This window comes from Rattus norvegicus, chromosome 6, assembly GCF_036323735.1.
Source record: "Rattus norvegicus strain BN/NHsdMcwi chromosome 6, GRCr8, whole genome shotgun sequence".
Classification (NCBI taxonomy): Eukaryota; Metazoa; Chordata; class Mammalia; order Rodentia; family Muridae; genus Rattus; species Rattus norvegicus.
This window is the reverse complement of record NC_086024.1, coordinates 79,710,355-79,729,708: the sequence shown is the minus strand read 5'-3', so window position 1 is coordinate 79,729,708 and position 19,354 is coordinate 79,710,355. Positions and strand designations below refer to the sequence as shown.

The 19,354-nt window shown below is 43.6% G+C and overlaps 1 long non-coding RNA gene across 23 annotated transcripts in view; it reads left to right on the top strand.

Moving 5' to 3' along the window:
- The first annotated feature begins 284 nt into the window (after positions 1-284).
- Positions 285-19,354, top strand: part of LOC100911923 (uncharacterized) — a 40,072-nt gene continuing 21,002 nt past the window's right edge. For 21 of the 23 annotated variants that reach the window (XR_005505964.2, XR_010052237.1, XR_005505957.2 and 18 more), the window contains exons 1-2: positions 285-1,048; positions 16,959-17,085. This is a non-coding gene — a long non-coding RNA (uncharacterized LOC100911923). Of the gene's footprint in view, positions 1,049-5,421; positions 6,194-7,086; positions 7,926-16,958; positions 17,086-19,354 lie in introns of those variants that run through there. The other 2 variants (XR_010052239.1, XR_010052238.1) reach the window with 2 other exon arrangements.

Below are 19,354 nucleotides of genomic sequence, written 5' to 3'. Positions count from 1 at the left end.
TTCAAAAACTGGGGCTCAGATTTGTTCTGACCTCCAAGTAAAAGAAATAAACATTCTAGAGATGCCCTGACACTGAGATGGTGGAAGAGGGGAAGTTTCCTCAGTGAGCTGTAGAACAAATGCCCTAGAAACTGCCCCCTGACAAGTATCCCACTCAACTCCAGGCCGCGATGGTTCAGGCAGTGGGGGGATTTTGCAGACAGCATCCTCCTCTTTGCTCCTCTCCCCCACCCCACCCCAACCCCGCCGTGTAAACACGAGGACTTTCTCGAGAGCCCTGGAGAGCCGCTCTAGTGGCTTCGGGGCCTGAAACCCCAGGCTTGGCTTGTTTGATGTTTAGCATCCCAAAGCGGCTCCCCACCCCCGCCCCAGCCTGGGAACCCCGAGCTCCGGGGCCGAAGAGAAGGGGAAGCAGTTCTCTCAGCTGGAGGGCGGTGGATTGGCTGGGCTTAGAGAAGTGGCGAAAACTACAGGACTCCCCGCCCTGAGCAGGGGAGAAAGGGATCCCGGAATGATGCGGTCATCCATGAGGATATAGCTGGAGTCCTAAAGGCCAAGAGGCAGACGGGGAAAGAAATGTCACAATTTGGGGGAATACACTGGAGATAGGGGCCAGGTCGGTGGAAATAGCTTGGGGCCACCGCGAAAACAAGGTAAGCGGTGTCTGGGTCCAGTTAGTGAGCATCGAGAACGGCGTCCACGACTGCAGGGCTATCAGGGCCTCGAGGAGACAGCGCTCCGTGCCACTGCTTAGTGCTTGGCCTTTCATAGGGACGAACCTGCTTAGGAGTCTTCCAAGAGATTTTTAAATCCTCCGAGTCTGGACCTGGAAGCTCCATTGGCGACGTTTGGATCTGGCTTCGTAGTCTTTGATTTCGAAAGCCCAGGAAGATTCGCAGACTTTCAAGGCCGCACACACCGCATTGCCGGGAGTCTGGGCGGCGGTGAGGACTGAGAAGCTGTCTCAAGACCTGAGTCTCTTCTCAGGCGATCCCAGATAAGAGGAGAGAGAGAGAGCTTTTCTGACTTCCAACTCATTAGGGACCAGGTAAGGTCAATGCTTTCTCTATTATGTCTTTTTCTTAAAAGCGGGTCAATTTAAGATAAGGGAGGGGGGAAATGCTGAATCTGTGTGAACCGTGCTGATACAGGCTGACCCCTTTTCTGAGTGAAAGTAAGCCAGGCAGACGTTCATTTTCTATAAACAAGGAGTTGGGGGACGCTGCCTTGAATCCTGATCCGACTTCTCCAATGTGCTAGCATAGCTTCTCCTCCTTCCCATCCCTCCCCAGTTATTAGTGTGAGGCAGGGTGAGCAGACGGTTTCATTTAGGGGGGAAGCCCATCATGATTCTCTTCTGTTTGGAAGCTTGTTTCAAACGAAAAGACTCAGCCTAAGGATATTCGGAAGGGATGGGAATGGTGCTTGCCTTGCTCACCCTGTACCCAGATGCCTGAAGTCACCTTCATCTGGTCCATGCTACCTTACTGGCTTTACTGTAGGGTTGTGTTCCTGGGGCTTCAGCTCTCCTTCAGTGACGCCCAGTTTGGGACCCTGCCTCAACAAAAAGTTTCCTGGTGTCTCTTCAAGTGAGTGGCTTTTGAAAGGTGTGGTCTTTCTCCAGTCACCTTCTCAGTGTCTCAAGGGATTGGTATGGAAGAAGTATGCATTTTATTGAGGGGCTGACTCAAGGATGGCATGAGCCCTCACCCCAACCACACACAGTTGCGTGTCTGAACTTTCTTTGATAATGATGTCTTAAAGGAGTGAAGGAAGAGCTAGGTCAGTGGGATAGCACAGTTCTTGCCACATCTTGAAACCACAGCTGATTCTTGGCGGCTACATTTCTTTTTCTAATGCCAACTTGGAGAATATCTAGGCGCACCCCTGGTCTCTGTCCCTCTCATTTGATAAGTTCCCATTTTATTTCTGCTTTTTAGACATTTATGCCCTCTACTGTTGTGACTTCTTGCACAATTTTGGGTAACATTTCCTATTAATGTTTTTTGGTTGGGGGTAGGAGTTTTCAACATAAGTTTATTGCTGCTGTGCCATGCCTGGAAGATAAAAAAAACATAAACACAAACACTGTCAGTGTTAGGACTTAGTAAATGACCTCTTTCCTCTGATTGGATAGTCAGCATCTGTTTCTACCTACTCTGTAGGTAGGCATAGATGTGGGTATAAAAATGAAAATGAATTTTTATATATGTATGTATGGTTTTATGTACCTATTCAAAAGATTTTTCTAAATACAAAATTCAAGTACAGAACTGGATGTTACAGAACATATTAGTTAGATCAAAGAAAGTTGAATGTATCTGTTACCTCAAGACATCAAATGAAATTGAGTTTCTCTTAAAGATAAACAAAAAAAATTCTTATTTTTTTGCCTATTTTAAGTTGGGATGTTTATTTCTTGTCATGTGAAACTCTAGGAGATATGCTTGGAGACATTAACATCATTTATCATCAAGGTGCCTGGGACATATCTGTGCACAAGACATCTCGGTATTCTCTTACTGAACTGGTTATATCTACTCACAGATGAGGATACCACCACTTAGCTAAGAAAACTAAACAAGATGGAAAAGAGAACATTTCTGGGTTTTATTGCTATCAAATGGTCTCTTTGTGCTGGTCTCACCACAGTAGTAGAAATACGGTTGCCTGCCTGCCCTGCTGTTGGCAAAGAGTGAACAGGGCCAACTCTGCCTACCCTCACCTCCCATGTTCTAGGAAATCTTGTCTTTGGTAGTTAGCACTCAGTTATCAGGAGCAGAGGCCGTTGGTGGAGTGTCTCATTTCTAGGACTTTGGGTGATTGCTGCTAAAATTTTATTTCCGAACTGTGAGAAATGATCCTGCACATAATGAGAAGCAACCCTTGGGCGTCCTCCCCATGCCACTTACTGTGTCTGAAATGATTTTGTGAGAAATCATCCCCAAAAACCATCTTCTTTTCAATTTCTACTTCTCAAAGGTGTTGCTTGAGGTTTCCAAAGGGCTGGAGAAACAGGTTTATTTGGTCTGCATGCTACTGATTTACCTGATCTCACTGGTACATACACTGCACACTGGGATGGAAATCTGAGAATTGCCTTAACAATCCTCTGAGCTAGTCGCTTATTATGCCCTAACTCAAGATACCCCAGACAATATTTACTGAGCTGACTATCCTGCCTAACCCAGAAAGTTGTTAGAGCCCCCATAGAACCAGGTTTCTAAACAGGCTTGCAGAGGCAGGCTACTTCAGAGGATTAATTGTCTCTCCAGACCTGGCCACTCCTTGGTGCCTCAAGGTCTGCAGGCCTGGGGGCGGCGGGGGTGGGGATAGAGGGGGTGGGAGGCCAGAATACTGGAAGCTTATTTCATCTTGTGACTTTGCTGGAGAAAAAAAGAAGTAGCCCTAGTCAAAAGCACATATCCCTGCCTCTGGCCAGCCAGCCAGAAGTTGTAGCTAGTTAGTTAGCACTAGCAACATAGGCATCAGTACTTCTCCCTTAGTTGCTGCTCCCTGGCTGCAATGCTAGGCTAGGATAGGTGCAGTTGATTTTGAAAGTTCTGCCTTATACCATATCCACATTTGATAGATCAGGTAAAGCTTGGACAACCATAGAGTCCATCTGCTTCATACTGAGATCAAATAGAAAAAAAAAATCCATTGGAAATGCTTAACGACAACAGGAAGCTCACTCTTTCATAGCCTATCATGCAGCACTAGGTGGGGATAAAGAGAAAACATCTGCTATCTGTGGTATTATCCAGCCACCTTAATATTAACCTTCCTGTAGGAAATGTTTCTAACAAGGACAACGAACGCCACAGCGACACAAAATTAATTTTGTCTCTTAAATCTTGGCATGGCTCACCACTCAGATTCTATGGGTTGTGTGACTATTGACAGGTGGGGTTTTTTTTTCCCCCTTCCTGGAAAAGCCAGGAAAGAGGAGAGAGGACTGGAAAGAAGCTAGGCAGAGAGGTGAGAAGAGCAGTGCCTGGCAAAAGCATGTGCTTCTGTCCCTAGTTGTGACATCTGAGAGGTGCTACATACAGTGAGTGGGCCCAAGTGTTATGGTGAAGTGGATCAATGCTGGGTGGGGGGGTGTGTGCTTTAAGGGTTAATAATGGTGGGGCTGGTCTGGGGATGGCTGGGAGGAGCTGCGGGGTATGGTGTGTGAGCTTTGGACCATAACACAATGGTAACGTAATTCTGTGGCTGAAATGCGTTCAAATGGCAAGAAGTTGCAAAACAGATAGGTCTTCCAGAGAAGAGAGGGCACTGGTTACAGAGGCCTGCAGCCATCATCCCCTTTTTCAATCCATTTTAAACAAGAGGATCTAGGGAGTGATTCTGATTCAATACACATAATCAGTTTGCAAGTCTTATTTCCATTTGAAAACAGGGCCATTTGCAATCATAAGAGCCGGACACGGAGTGCATTAAGAGCAGATGATGGGTGACAGAAACTGTAGGCAAGGACTAAATATTTTCTTCTAGTCTCAGACCTGTGCATCTGTAGTCCCAGTGTGTCACCTGTGAGGCGTGTGTGTTTCTAGTCCCAGTGGAACATGAATGAAACATTCATGTTGGATATATAACTGACTTGCTTAAAATTCGGGATTCTATGATCAGGAAGGGAAAAATAAATGGCCAGAAAGATTCTATGTTAATCGTGTTCCTCCTTGCTGATTGTCTTTAAAAAGGTGTTGATAGAACTAAAGTTCATGCTCTTGAGCCATGCAGCCCTCTACTAACCACAGACTCGGGACATAGGTGCAAAGCCTGGAAGAAAACTCGGGGACAACTTGGTGACCTTGCAATCCCACAGCTCAAGACCTGGGAGCCCTCTGCGGCCTGGTGGCTCCAAATTGGTTGTCGGGTCTCATTGAAAAAAAGTATGGAATCTTGAAATCTTAGAGCTGTTTTCACGATCTTTCATTCAGAACCAAGACAACAGCCTCAGCTTCATACCGACAACCCCCCAGCCAATCCCCTCTCCTTACCCAACTCCTGCCCGAGGCTTCACCCGAAGCCGCTGCCGAGGCACCTAGCCCACAGACTCACTTCTCTGATTCCCAGCCCACACTGGCCCCACCCCAGCGGGTGACGGTCCATCCAGCTGTGAGTCTCAATTTTGTTGCTTGGGTGCAAGGCGACTCCAGTATACCCCTTCTGAGAGCCTATAGAAACCACATACGCACCCCTGGTGTGGGCAAGAGTAGAAGCTCTGATTCTGAACCCCAGAACGTATAAATATTAATTCTGAATATTGATACAAGAGTTTAACCTGAAAGAATTAAACAGCAGCAGCAACAACAACAACAAACAACAACAACAAAACTAAGAAAACCCAAACTCGGTGGTGCAGGGGTGGGCGGTGGGGAGGGGAGTAGAGGATGGGGTGGAGAGGAGGCTCAGCGGTTAACAGCACTAGCTGTTCTCCCAGAAGACCCAGGTTCAATTCCCAGCACCCACATGGCAGCTCATGCCTGTCACTTTAGTTTCAGGAAATCCAGTTCTCTCACACAGACATAGTTGCAGGCAAAACACCAGTGCATATAAAATAAAATTAATAAATCATTAAAACTTTAAAAAAGAAAAGAAAAGAAAAGAAAATCCAAACCAAAGGATACCACAGCTGTTCGATGGGGGAGAAAAGACAGTTCAGCGTCTTCTCAGATAACAGTACCTATCTTTCCAGCAGTCTGAAACTCTAGTAATGGAATGTACCTCATTTTAATTTCAAATGAAAATAAATTGTGAATCTCAGATTGGTGTTTCTTAAACAAGTGTAGTTTTAGAATTCTTTGTAAAGTGTTTCCTTTCTGGGAAGATCTCAGGAGAACCAATAGAAGGAGTAGCAATAGGGGAGGGTTTCTGTTTTGCTCAATTTTCTGCAAAAACTCTTCTAAAATCAGAAACGAAAAGACCCCAGTACTCTCCTTAACAGACACCAAAGACAAGGACCACAAGAATCGAAAGACACCACCACCTTCCTACCCCTGCCATCATCCCCAGAGCTCTCTGTTTTCTCCCCAGAACCTAGCCTACGGATACAATTGTTTAGGGGCACAGTCCACTTTGGGAGGAGGGGTGAGGAGAAATAAGGCCTGTTCAGCTGTTCAGCGGAAGGCTTCAGACTCCCCACTTCTGCAACGTGGGAGGGCAGAGATCCTACAACTGGGAAGAGGTGAGTATGAAGCTGAGGTCAGCAGAACCCAGACTAGTTTGTTTGTTTGTTTGTTTGTTTGTTTGTTTGTGGCCTGGGACAGAGTGGAGAGTGGGTTTGGCTGGGTAGTACATAGGAACGGTAACACAGAGCCACAGAGAGTCAGAGCAAGCTCCTGGGCCAGGAAGCTGCAGCTCTGCAATGGCTTCAGGAGCTCACAACAGCTACTCTGGAAATGGAGGCTGATTTGTGCTTATCCCTTTTTTTTTTTGAATAAAAAATACCAGCATCAGGATTTCTGGGCCAAGTCTTTAGATGCAGACCTTGAGGGCAGAAGTCCTGGCCTGCCTTCCCCAGGAGTCCCAAAGACCACCTGCAAGCCAACTTAATTCTGAGTCTGATGTGACTTTACTGTCACTTCTCCCCCATCCCCTTTACTCTCCATTTCTCCATTCCAGTGCCTGTTTTACTTGTGTTTTTATCCAATTCCAGACTCAGAGCTGCAGTCTTATTTTGTAGGCAATTCGGTGCCATTTTCTTAATGCCACCACTAAAAGGAAAAGCAGATAAAGTGGATGGGGTAAACTGTAAAGAATAAAAGCCAGGAAGGTCTACACAGAAGGGCATTTGGGGAGGAAGGAGACCAAAGAGTGGCCAATGTCTGCCTGTCGGGGCACGCAAGAAACAAGGGAAAGCCAAGAGAACCATCTAAAGAAATCCCATTAATACTAGTAATGGGAGAGGGAGGAAAACAGCCCCTGTGCCAGGATAGCGTCAAGTGGAGGTGGTGGCACGTCTGTCTGGAATAGTCTTGGAGCAATTCTAGAAGATACTACCAGGACTCAAGAATAGGAACCGTCTTGGACAAGAATAGGACAAATCAAAGAGCCCCCGGTTTTAGCCCCAAGCCCACCCTTTAGTCCATCTTGCTAATCCCACTTGACAACACTGTCCTCCAAGGAGGTACAATTTAGTGCGAGCCTGGAAGCAAAGGATGCAGTGATGGGGAGAGATGACAGTAGATTCCTTCTAAAAAAATTTTTTTAAATAAAAAATGAGAAAGAAAATGGCTTCTGGAAACTTCTGTGGAAAGCAAACAAACTTTCTTGGAAACATGTCCCATTACACCCCTCCCAAGTTGGGAGGCGTGCTTTTGAACAGACATGAACCCTTTTAGTTCCTTCAAGCATGGCTTGGGGGAACTGTCTCATGAAGGGCGGCCCAGCTGTGTAGGAACAGGGTGGAGAGATCGCCTGGGTCTGAGACTGGGTCTCAGCTCATAGCCCTCACTTTGGAGTCCTAAGTTTTCCAAGATGGAAGGCCTTGATCCTCTGAGGCGGTGTTTTGGCAGAGGCAGACCCCCACCCCAAAACAAAACAGTTAACCAAACAATAATGACAACAAAAATTGCGGGCTGGGGCCAGCTGGCTCCGCGGGGTGCACATAGTCTTTGAGCCCAGAGACTGTTCCGGGCTTACTGGGAGGGTTCTTCCAGCTATAAGAAAGTCCCCACCCCACTTCGGCCCCCTTAGGGGGCATCTTTGGAGCGCTGGGGCACCCGGACCCTTTCTATTTTAAGGGTCACACACGCTGTGAAGTATTTTAGCTGCATCGCAACCTTTTAAATACCCCAGCATGACACTGCCTGCCTGAATAAGGACCTCATTTGGGTGGTGACCGGCCGAAGTGCTCATTTGAGACGCTTGGGCGGCTGTGAAGCACCGGCTCGCTCTGCGCCGGCGGGGCCAGCAGGGTGAGGTTTCCGGGAGGGAATCGCTGCGGTGCGGGCCGATCTGGGAAGGAGGAAGGAGGGATGTAGTTCAGGCCGCCGGCGGTCGGCGCCCTTTGCTCAGCTCCAGTGGCCGGAGGTCTTGCGCCTCCGGAACGCGGGCCGGGGCAGCTCTGCCGTCGGGCTTTTCCGTGGAAGAACCAGGCTCTGCGGAAACTCCACCCGACCGAAGCGCTGCCTCCCCTGTTCCTAGTCTTTGATAATTTTGGAAGCAGAGATTTGCTTCCGAAATCTTTGGGGCGAATTTGTTTCATCTTTCCTAAATTCAGAAAGGGAGTCTTCAAAAGTCTTAATGTGTTTGTTTATTTATTTCTAGCGTTCGAATGAATGCGAAGCCACGGAGCGAATCCTGTCACTCACTTGGGGTTAGCGTCTCCCGATATTTCACACGGAAAACAAAACTTGGGTCTCTCTTATTTGTAGTTGTCCTTAACCTCTCCAGCAACTGCTGTAGATGCTGCTCTGCCCATTCTCTAATAGATTTTACCAGGGACGGGTGACAGAGAACTGATTTCTTTTCTATTAGGGTTTAGCACATCTTTGTTGAAGGCCTGTAGAACGACCAGGGATTAGATTTGCATCTCTTAGACGCCCTGTGTGGTCTTTGTGCGAAGCTTGTAACTGTTAAAAATGACTTGTTAGGAAGCGTGTGGGCTCTCAGCGCTCTCCTTTTGACAGAAGGATTGAGAAATTCAGATTGGCCCTGTAGGATTTAGCCTGCAGATTCCACCTGAACCTTAAGCAATTAGACCTTAATCTCACTGCAATCATATTTGAGTTAGGATTTGTTGCACTTTGTTTACTTCAATTAAAAGCAGTGGAATAATTTTTTTTTCAGCGTCTAAAGTGAAATCTTCAGGAATAATACCTTAGGACTTCTTAGAAACGGTTTTGGTGGCGATGGGGGATTTTCTTGTGAGCTTTCTTCCTGGCCCTCTTGCCCGTCCCCTCCCCCATTTAAATTATTCTTCTCCTGTTCCTCGCTGTAGCTGCGATCATCTTGATCATCTTTCCGGGGGTTGAATTCAGGACAGCATCCAGAGGATCCCAGCAGAGAGGGGCGCCCTAGCCCGGAGAGCACGCGGGGGTGGGGTGGGGGGTGGGGGTAGTCCCAACCAGGCGCCTATTCCCAGCTCCATGTGGAGTTTCTTCGTTGTTGCGCGCCCGAAGGCTGCTGCCTGCGTGGACTCTGGCAGTGGACACCCACCCGGCACCGCGCGGGTCCTTTTGCGATGGAACTGTCAGCGTAGCACAGGACGGTGGAGGACCGGTTCTCACAGAGCCTGGCGGGACTCTGCCTTCAGGCTCCCCGCGGGTCGGATGGGGTGGGGGCAATCCTTTCTGGTTGGGATTTGGGTTTAGTTTAGGGCCTAAGGCTGGGTTGCCCACAGAGTTAACCAGCACCGGGTCTTCCTTAGCCAGGTCCTTTTCTATATCAGTACCCGCCAGGCTGGGTTCTGCCCTCGGTCTCCCTAAAGCCAACTATTCTCATACGCGGAGCTAGCCTCTCTGTTCTGATAGCCACCCTCCAGAGGTTCAAAGCCAGGCCTGTCTTGGTGATGCCTGCAACCAGGCTGAGGGGGCTGGCCACTCAACCTTGCGGATCTTAGGCTGCTCCAAGGGGGTAGCCTGTAGTTATGGTCAAGTCAGCAAAAAACGGGATCTGTGGGGAGTTTATTAGCTTCATTGTTTAATCTAATAAAACCGCCACTTTGATTTGCTCAGAATATTTCTTTACTTGGGGGGGCTAGCAAGGACGCGGGGTTACAGTTTCTTCTTCCACTTTGATTCACAACTTAGCGGTCTTAGTTCATTTGATTCTCTTTTCTAAATTACTTTTCCCAGCTAATACTAAAGACAGCCAACACAGAAAGTAAAGGCGAGGACTTCTAACAAGGAGGACTTCAATACCGTTTATTTTTGATGTGAAAGAGGACCGCGCCACTTTTAAAGGCTACTCTTTAACTTTTAAATGGTTCTTTCGTTACTACTGGCTAAGGGAGGAGATCTTATTTTTTTTCCTTTGTTTTTGAGTCCATCAGAACTAAGAGAGAAAGCTAACTGCAACCGTGACTGAAATTCTTTAAGCGAGGAGGAGGTACTTGCTGATACTAAGTACTAGGTACAAAGTGCAAAGCACTGGTTTAGGAAGCAATGCTTTAAGACAATTGTTATTGCTAGTTACTATGAACGCCATTACCAATGTTTAGGCATCCAAAAAAAAAATGATTCAGGAAACTTTTTTCTGAGCTTGTATGTGGAAAACAGAATGTAGTTTAAAGGGAAGAGAGGAATGGCACAAGGTTGTAGTGATAGTCTGTCTGATATCTACCAAGAGAAATCTTGATGAACTCCTGAGTGAGGACTCCAGCTTTAAACCCGCTCTGTGTGTAGTTTAGTGCACACTTTCATCTGTGAATAGGATCTGTATCAAAACCCTAGTGTGACCATGACAATTGGGTAATCACACACAAGGCATCTTTGCTAATGGAGAGATTCTGTAAATGCGTTTCTAGTGAATACAGAGATAACAGTCACAGTGAAAGGGTCAGGTGCCACAAATCATAGATTACTCTGCCAAGGGTTGCCAGCCATCTGAGGTTTGGAAGGACATTAACTGCCTTTGCATTCTCAGAATACTCTCCTCCGTTGGTGATTTTGCTTACTTGACCCTACTTCTGTTATTAAAAAGCTGGCAGGCACAATCAAGGGCGAGCAGGTCGGCTACCTACCCTCTGGCAGCTCTCCAATAGTCCCATTTAGCTGCCAGGAGACAGACAGAGGAGTGAGTCATCACTCCTCTGTAATCCTGGAATCCTGAAGTAGCATCTAGAAGGTACCAGGAAAACTTTAGTGGTGGTTCACGGGTCCCCCATTCAGCTCTGAGTCTGTATCTTCCACCTCAAATTCGGAACAGAATCCTGGGGGAATTCATTCCTGGGAAGGTCAGGGAGAAAAATGACTTAGATGAAGAAATTCTTAAACAGTTCCTTGAGAAAAGTAAGTTATGTCTTTCTAGAGGGCCTCAGTTTTGGAAAGCCCTGTAGGAATAGGATTCTGGTTACTGACAGGAGCAGAATTCCCCCTTGTAATACCACAGAGAAAATCAAGGGCTGTCAATAAAATTTGGAGGAGAGCTACTTCATGTCAGTTGAACAAATTTCTGGCTTATAGCATTTGCTTTAATAAAGGTTTTTTTCCCCCTAAATCCATTAGAGATTAGGCACTAAACTTTCAGAGAAATGGGAATTTGGGATTGTACCATTTTTTTTTCCTACCTCAGGTTTAAACAAGCTAGTATTTGGCAGACCAGAGGTGTTGTGAAATCAATATATATATATATATATATATATATATATATATATATATATATATATATATATATCAGTGTTCAGTACAGGAGGCTACAACATGTAGGAGTGCACCCAGAGAAAGTTCTACAGGTGAAAAATGGCTGTGCAGGTCTGGAAAGTGGTTTGGGGACCTAAAATTAGGTATTATCACCAAAGGAAAAGCTATAACTTACTTGTAGGCACCAAGACAATTCCATGGGCTTCAGTGAACTTTTCTCCAAGGTACATGCAGGCATGAGAGAGCTTTTAACCCTTTTGAACAGAAAAGAAAGGCACAGTTCACTAAAGTGTGAGTATTCATGAGAGCTAGCAAAATATATCCCTAAAAGAACATTCCTAATACTCTAAGGGGGTCTCTAGATGTAAAATGTAAAAAAAAAATTAAAAATTAAAAACCTCCAAATTTAATTTTCCAAAATTATATTATCACACTAGTATATTCTTTTTTTTTTTTTTTTCCGGAGCTGGGGACCGAACCCAGGGCCTTGTGCTTGCTAGGCAAGTGCTCTACCACTGAGCTAAACCCCCAACCCTCACACTAGTATATTCTTAAAGAGCAGAGACAGACATTAGTCACCCACATTACCAAAGGGGGAAAATATTTTAAAACCAGATGACAGATATGTGCTTTGTAATTTAAATGATACTCAACGATTAACAACATTCCATGTTCGTTAAGCAAAAAGAAGAGAGAATGTCTGTAAAAGGAATAAAACAGACTCTTCTTGAACAAATATGCCTGACCCCCCCCCCCATTTTACTAGATGATAATACTAATCTTTACTGGCTCTTTTGCTGAGAGTCACTTTAATGTAACGAATTCGTTTTAGACCCTTAGCAAAGCAGAGGCTGAAGTCCTTTTGTGTCTTCGGGAGGAACTTTCAGGTGACCCCGCCTAAGTTGGAGATTGTGTCTTTTCTGCTTATTAAGGTATGAAGCGGACACTTGTTCAGGAACATCTTCCGGCTTCCCTAACGCCCTGACAGATAAGGTTTTCTTTCAAGATAACAGAGAGCAAAAGGCAAGAAGGAAACTCAGCCTGTGAGACTTAGGCGGTCACATTCTGTACCCACAAATTAAAAGTGATAAAACAACCAGACGTAATTTTTGTTTATGTGTTTGCTGTTGGTCCCTCAGATAGTGCCTGATACACAGTTGAGCAGTTTCTTATTCAATTCGTGAAATATCCTGATTATTTCCCTTGTAATTCTTTTCTTTTCCTCCTCCTCCCTCCTCTTCCTCTTCTCTCTTCCTCCTTCCTCCTCCTCCACCTCTTTCTCATCTTTCTTATTTTTATTTTTATTTTGAGACAGGATCTCAGTACATAGCCCTGGCTATCCTCAAACTCACTATGTATATCAGGTGGATCTCAAAGTCACAGAGATCCTCCTGCCTCTGCTTCACGCGTGTGGGGACTAAGGGCATGCATCTCCACGCTGGGCTGTGGTATTTTCTTCTTTCAATCTTAACGGAACAAATAAAGTTTTAGGTAGTTTTGATAAACAAACAAGCAAAGGTGACAAGAGAAAAGGCCCTTCTGTTGCCAGTTGGTGAGAGAGAAATCCGGTGTTTTCCCAGTTGAACTGTGAATGGCACAGTACTGATTTGCTTGAAACAAACAAAAAAATTCCAGATGTAGCACAGCAAGGGTTTTAAAAAGAAACAACTTGGAAAACCTTAATCTTTTATTACATTTTATATGTAAACTCACTTCAGAACATTCATCATGTAAGACTTTACCATCCTAAAGAATGCCCTTCTTCTGAAGCAATGAAGCTCATTAACACTCATCAGATTTGGAAACTTATTGGTATGGCCTTATCAACCAGAAAAAAAAAAAAACATTTAAATCAAGTGCTGGTTGCTATTCACAGTCCTGCATGGGGCTGTTTTTAGGAAGGTGGCCCAGTGACCACAGTGACACACTGAACTGTGCCTCCAATCCCCGTCCCCACACGAGTGTTCTTCACAGCTTAGTGTGTAGCTCGGGGCACAGGGGAGCCGGTAGAGTGAATGGGGAAGATCCTGAGTTTAGAAGGTGGCCTTAGGCCTGTGCCTTCTCTTAGCCCAATGAGCTATCGGACAGCCTCTTCATTTGATTTGGTGGCCTGGCTCAAGATTATTTACAACTTTGAAGGGTGAATATGAGGGTGTCATTTCAAGTGGAAAATATGTCTATGTACGAAGGACATCCCTAGACCACCCCCCCAAGCAGCCTCTCATAGCAGACGTTTGGATCTGAGCAGTGTTTCCTCACCAAGGACAATACTGGAAAGAGGCAAACTGTGGTAGTGATAGTCCCCCAGAAGAATGAAATCTTACCTCTACGTTCCACTCGGTTTAAGCAGACTCCTCTCTTAGAGCACTCCACGTACGGGTGCTGTTGATATCTAAATAAGCTTTTACAGACTGCACAGATTGCAGGTAGGTCCTAGGAAGACATGGAAGTGCTGGTACCGTTGTGTACTCTCGGCACTTGGGAGGTTGAGGAAGGAGGACTAGCAGTTAGTTCAAGGTAAGCTTCAGCAACATCGTGAGTTCAAGGCCAGGGCTACAAGACTCTTGTTTTTAAAACCAACCAACCAAAATTAAAACATAAACAGAGCCACTAAAAGAAATCTCTTTACTAATGTCTAGAAAAACCAGTGGCCTTTAAAAAAAAAATTCAAGAATTTAACTCATTCACATGAAGGAAGGCATTGGTATTTGCAAACCTGGTATCAAAGTCAATTCACTACCATGGGAGAATGACTCAAGAGTTCTACTTGGGAGAAGTGGTAGGTAAAGTCTCAGATACCCTGCTGTTGATACATCCAGACTAGAGGTTAAAATAGGTAGGGATTCTAAGACTGAGATGTCATCATAAGAAAACACAGAAGTCTAGGTATCCACTCATTTATTCAGTCAACAAACATTAATCGAATGCTTACACGGTCAAGGTGCCGAACACAGAAAGATAGATCTTTGATCTCAAAGACACTGTGTGGGCAATATAGGAGAACAACTGAGTGGGTGTGTATGTCTGTAATGGAAAACTGTAGTTTCAGAAAGAAGGCTTTGGGAGCCAACTGACTTGTCTACTCATTTAATGGTTTAGTCTTTGGAAGACTTTGGGGGAGTTGCTGTATTTATCTGAGCCAACATTGGATCCCCCTAATGTTTACCTCCTACTTAATCTTAGTGCCTCTTATTTACTTAATTTTGTTTTTTTAAGCAGTTTTAAAAAGGATAGAAGCTTTTCAGAGATTACCCCTTAAGGTGCCATTTAGGTACAATGCCATTTTTATTCCTCCACGCTTAACTCACTTCGTTCAGGTAGGATCCTGGTTGCTCTGGGACAGTGGACTCCCTGCTCCCACGGACGACACTGTATCCACCGATGAACAAACACAGAAGCAGCATTTAGTCACGTTCTACGTCTGCTCAGCTAAATGGACAATTTATGCTCTAATATTTTGGTCCAAAGTGATTCTGCTTGAGTCAGGTCTCAGAAAGGGTAGTATCACACAAAAATTATAGCCCTTACAATGGCAAAAAGAACGCTGCTTCTAATGATATCTCCTCATTTTAACGAGTGTATGTCTTTGGAAACTTCCTGCTGCGTAATGCCTTTCCCGCCTCCCGTTTAAAAGGCTGTTTACCTTAGTCATATATCCCCTAGCCCTCTTGGAGCTTCGTGGGGTTTGTACTTATAAAACATTGCAGCAGACCCTTTACCATACTTTGGAGACATGGCCAGGGCAAATAAAAATAAATCTTTAATGCAGGACATGTGTGAAGTTGATGAAAATTCATGACTTCTCTCTATCAGGGCTGTTTCAACTTAAGTCATCAGAGAAAGGTGAATGCAAAGAATCCCATTTAATATTTTAATTCTGGAATCTTTCCCTTTGCAAAGAATCCATGCAAGTCCTATGTTTTGGCTCTGCTCTGCTTAGTTAGTCTGATGAAAGAAGTAAAGGGAAAATAGCAGTTCACGATTGTTTTTTTAGAACTTCCCACTTATACCAATGCCCAGATATACAACCTTTAAAGAGGAGTTGAAATGTGGTTTGAGAATATAGTCACCAAATGCAAACTGCAAAATACACTCCAAAGACCACGTGAGTGAGTACCGTTAGCACTTATGACTTTTTTTTTAAGGTGTGGAAATGTCTTCAAATTTACCTTCTAAAATAGAAAATAAAATATTCGAGAAACTCTTAGGAAATAAAAAAGCCGAAGACTGCAGATATAGTGATCAGCTGTTATTAAGTAAAAATCTATTGAAAGCCAAATAAAAGGCATTGTGTGGTGAGTCCCCGGCTAAAACTGAGAAAACAAGGAACATCACAGTTAATTAGAACCAATCAACGGGATGCCTTGCAACACCGTTCACACCAGTGCACCATCTGATCTCCACAGACTACATTTCCCACAGTTTTGTAGCAAGAAGGATGGGGGAAAACATTTGATTTACTACACTCCAGGACACAGTTGAATTTCACTTTCTTTTACTTCTTTTAAAGTAACTGTTAGTGGAAACAAGATCTTGAGAGAAAAAAATCCCACAAATATCATCTTATGTGTGCTTTAGGGTGATCTGACTTAAATTTTGTTTTAATTTTGTATGTATTTGTGCAGGAGAAAAATACCCATTTTAAAAATAAAATTTAGATCATAAATTTGAGTTATTAAATACTCTTTGTATAAGTATTGGAGTTGAAAGAACTGGGCCTCTCTCGAGCCACTTGGATGCAGGGATATTATGAATGATTAATACATTGCACACAAGTATCATGTTACATCTATTCTTGTATTAACACAGGGCTGAACTAAGTCAACCATGCAACATCCACATTGCACGTATCTTACAAAGAACACACAGGACTGAACACTAACCCCGTTTTCACAACTCCTTCAGTGCCTGCTTCTACCCAGAGCACATTAAGTTTAAGTTGACTTACTATTCTCAGGGGAAAAAAAAATCACCAGGGTAAAATACTACTTTGAGCCTCTTTTCATGAAGTTCACAGTGTGTTTATTGTAAGCAATATTTGCTCTCTTTTTCCTTTTAAAATTTTTGCCATGTGGCCCACATCAAAAGAAAAGTTACCTGTGTTTCTGCTATTATTGTTAATCATTCAGCAGGAAAGGTAGGGTGTGGTCAGCCGCCAAGGTGCGTCTAAAAATGGCATACAAAAAATATCCACACTTTTTGACAACAGTTTGCTGTCAAGTTGTGCCTCCTTTAACAAGCTAGTTTGCGAATGGCTAGCAGACACCCTTTGGGGGAGGCAAAAGTAGCCATAAAACTGGTGCTGTCTGTATAAATGAGCTGTCCTAGGTAGGTGTGCACGGGTCTTTGCAAATGCTCTCAGACTGCAGTCATCTCCTGGTGGATGGAGACGTGCTTTGGAGAAGAGCTGGAGCTGTGTGGTGTGCGCTGTTTAGCGTTTGTTTATTTTGCTCTGGTCTGCACATTTCCTCCTGCAGCATACAACTCTCCTCCTCTATCTCACATCCCCATCTCAAAAAGTAAAATGAGGAAGACCTTTGCTAACTATTCCCTTTCCTGAGAACCTATATGCCTGTAGAAAGAAAGCAAGTTTAGAAAGTCCTCTTCTCTCTAGCACTAAATGGTCCCTTTCTCCTCTTTGCACAGATTTGCTCTCCAGCACAGCAAAAGGGTCTGCCTGTGACCCTCACCGAACTCACTCTTCACTGCTTTATAGAGACCATCAGACTCAGGACAAATATTCTAGTTTGGATGCGCAATTAATAATAAGAAGGTACGTTGGGATGTGACTTCCTCTTCCCACTAAGCACACAGTCACTGTTGCTGTGTCTGTCCGCCAGGGATGGCTGCAAATGCTGTTCCCACACAAACTGCTTTCTGTGACTGTGAGACCACACTTTAACTTGTAGGACTTGGGATAACCATGATCTAAAACGTGCATCATAAAAACTCCTGCTTATCTCTTTTTTTTAAAAAAAAATTCAGTATTTCTTAAAGCAAACAATTTAAGTAGAAAAGTCATTTGATGAAAGTAATTGGTTCAGCTGAGACCAGGCTCACATTCTTCTGCCAGAGAATGATTCAGTGGCGACTCTAACCTCAGCGGTATTCATTAGACACAATTCTCATCCAGCTTTAAGTCCTGGGGTGGGCGGAGGGGGGAGTGGATTCGTTTAAAAATAATTTTAAAGAAGTAAGCACATGCAAGGGTAGGGTGAAATAAAAATGTCTATCACATTGACTTTATGTAATTTGGTTCCTCAAAAAGTTTTCTCAAGGGGCAGGAGTGTCCTGTATTTCATATCAGGACAAGGATGCCATTTAAACTGGAGAAATAAAGGAAAAGAAGTTTGCTTAGCAGATGGTAGGTTAACTGAGCCATAAAAATGATCCGGATTACAATATTGGGAGAGAACCTAAAATTTCATGAACTTTAGAACTCACGTTATACAAGTCTTTATAAATGGCGCCTTTGGAAATATAGTAAAGCTATTACCAGCAACTTCTGGGATTCACAACTCCAGGAGCACAGTATTTTTATTTAAGTGTTTCTTTGGCTTTCTTAGCTGGGGGAATTAGGAAAAATTACATACTTTCAGGTTGCCTCCAGGCAGTGGTCTTATATAGATCGTATGTCTTTAAAAGAAAAGCTTATAAACAGATTAATTAGCATCTATATTGTTATAATTACTATTGTTTGATATGGTAAATAGTCAACTGGTATAAAACAGATATTAAAAAGTGCAGATTCTTAGCACTATCACAAAATATTCTTTAAATAGTTCAGCAATTAATTAGAAAGCCCCTTGTACACAATTCATTAATATTCAGTCCTCTCTGTTCAGATGAATTTAAATTTTAAAGATCAGCAAATGATTTTAGCTACACAGTATGTCAAGGTGAAGATGGTCTGTGGCAAGCTAGCTGAGTTCATGACATTTAACACTACTTTTAGTAGTTATGGTTTAGATGCAACGCTATTGTCGATTTGTAAAGTTGCAAACATTTTTATGGAAACATGCCAGCATTGAAAACAATATCATGGTGCTGATAAATACTCACTTTCTTTATTACTTTATCTTACACACTTTTTAATCTCCTTTAAGGCTTAATTATGTATATTTTAAAGGGACAAGAAAATAAATGTAGTTAGGACCCAAAGTGATTTTTTTTCCCTAGTGAAAGGAAATTCGAACCCCTTGGTAGGACCGTGGGCTCCTTACTTGGGTTCAGTATAACTATCTTGTATATAAAGTGAGCTGACAAAATTAACCAGTGAGCACAAAGCAAAATGAGAAATCAACAGAGAGAACAGCCAAGCAGGAACAAGGAAGAGTCTCAGGAAATGATATTTTCCCATCAGTGGATAGGCATGCATACATTAAAGGTATGAAAGGCAGCAGGGGGAGAAACAAAAGCCGAATGCTAAGGATCCTGCGAGTCTGAATTAACAAATGGGGGAAAAAATGAAATCATTCTGCTTAAACTTGCTCACTAATAAAAGGAGAACCGCTTTTGTTAAATATGCTTGGTGTGATTATCAAGCAAAAAAATTTTTTTCTCGCAGACATCTATGAATAAAACATGCAGTTGGAGCGTTAGGTAAACAAACAATAAATGGATGGGTTCAGTAGCAACATAACAACATTTTATTTAGAAAACATATATAATCATATTTGTATTGGCAATCCAAATTTAATGACTTCTTTTGGTAAAGGCAAAACGCCTTACAGGGAACAGCCTCTGCCTGAAGGTAGCTTATTCTTTGGCTTTCCCTTCACCCCCTTATTTTCCCAAAGAAATCTTAAAGGTCTCTGCTGAACCCCACGGATAGGACGTCTGGTTATTTTGGACGTTTGTCTTTTAAACCACCTTAATTGTAGTGTACACATGCTGTCAAACAAACAAACAAACAAACAATGAGAATCCCATACATTTTCTGGATCAGAAGAGAAAGTGTTTCTACTCGGTGTAGTTAGGGCTGATGGAGACAAAACTGCAGCTGAATAGCACCCTTTGGCTTATTAGCCATTTCATTAACA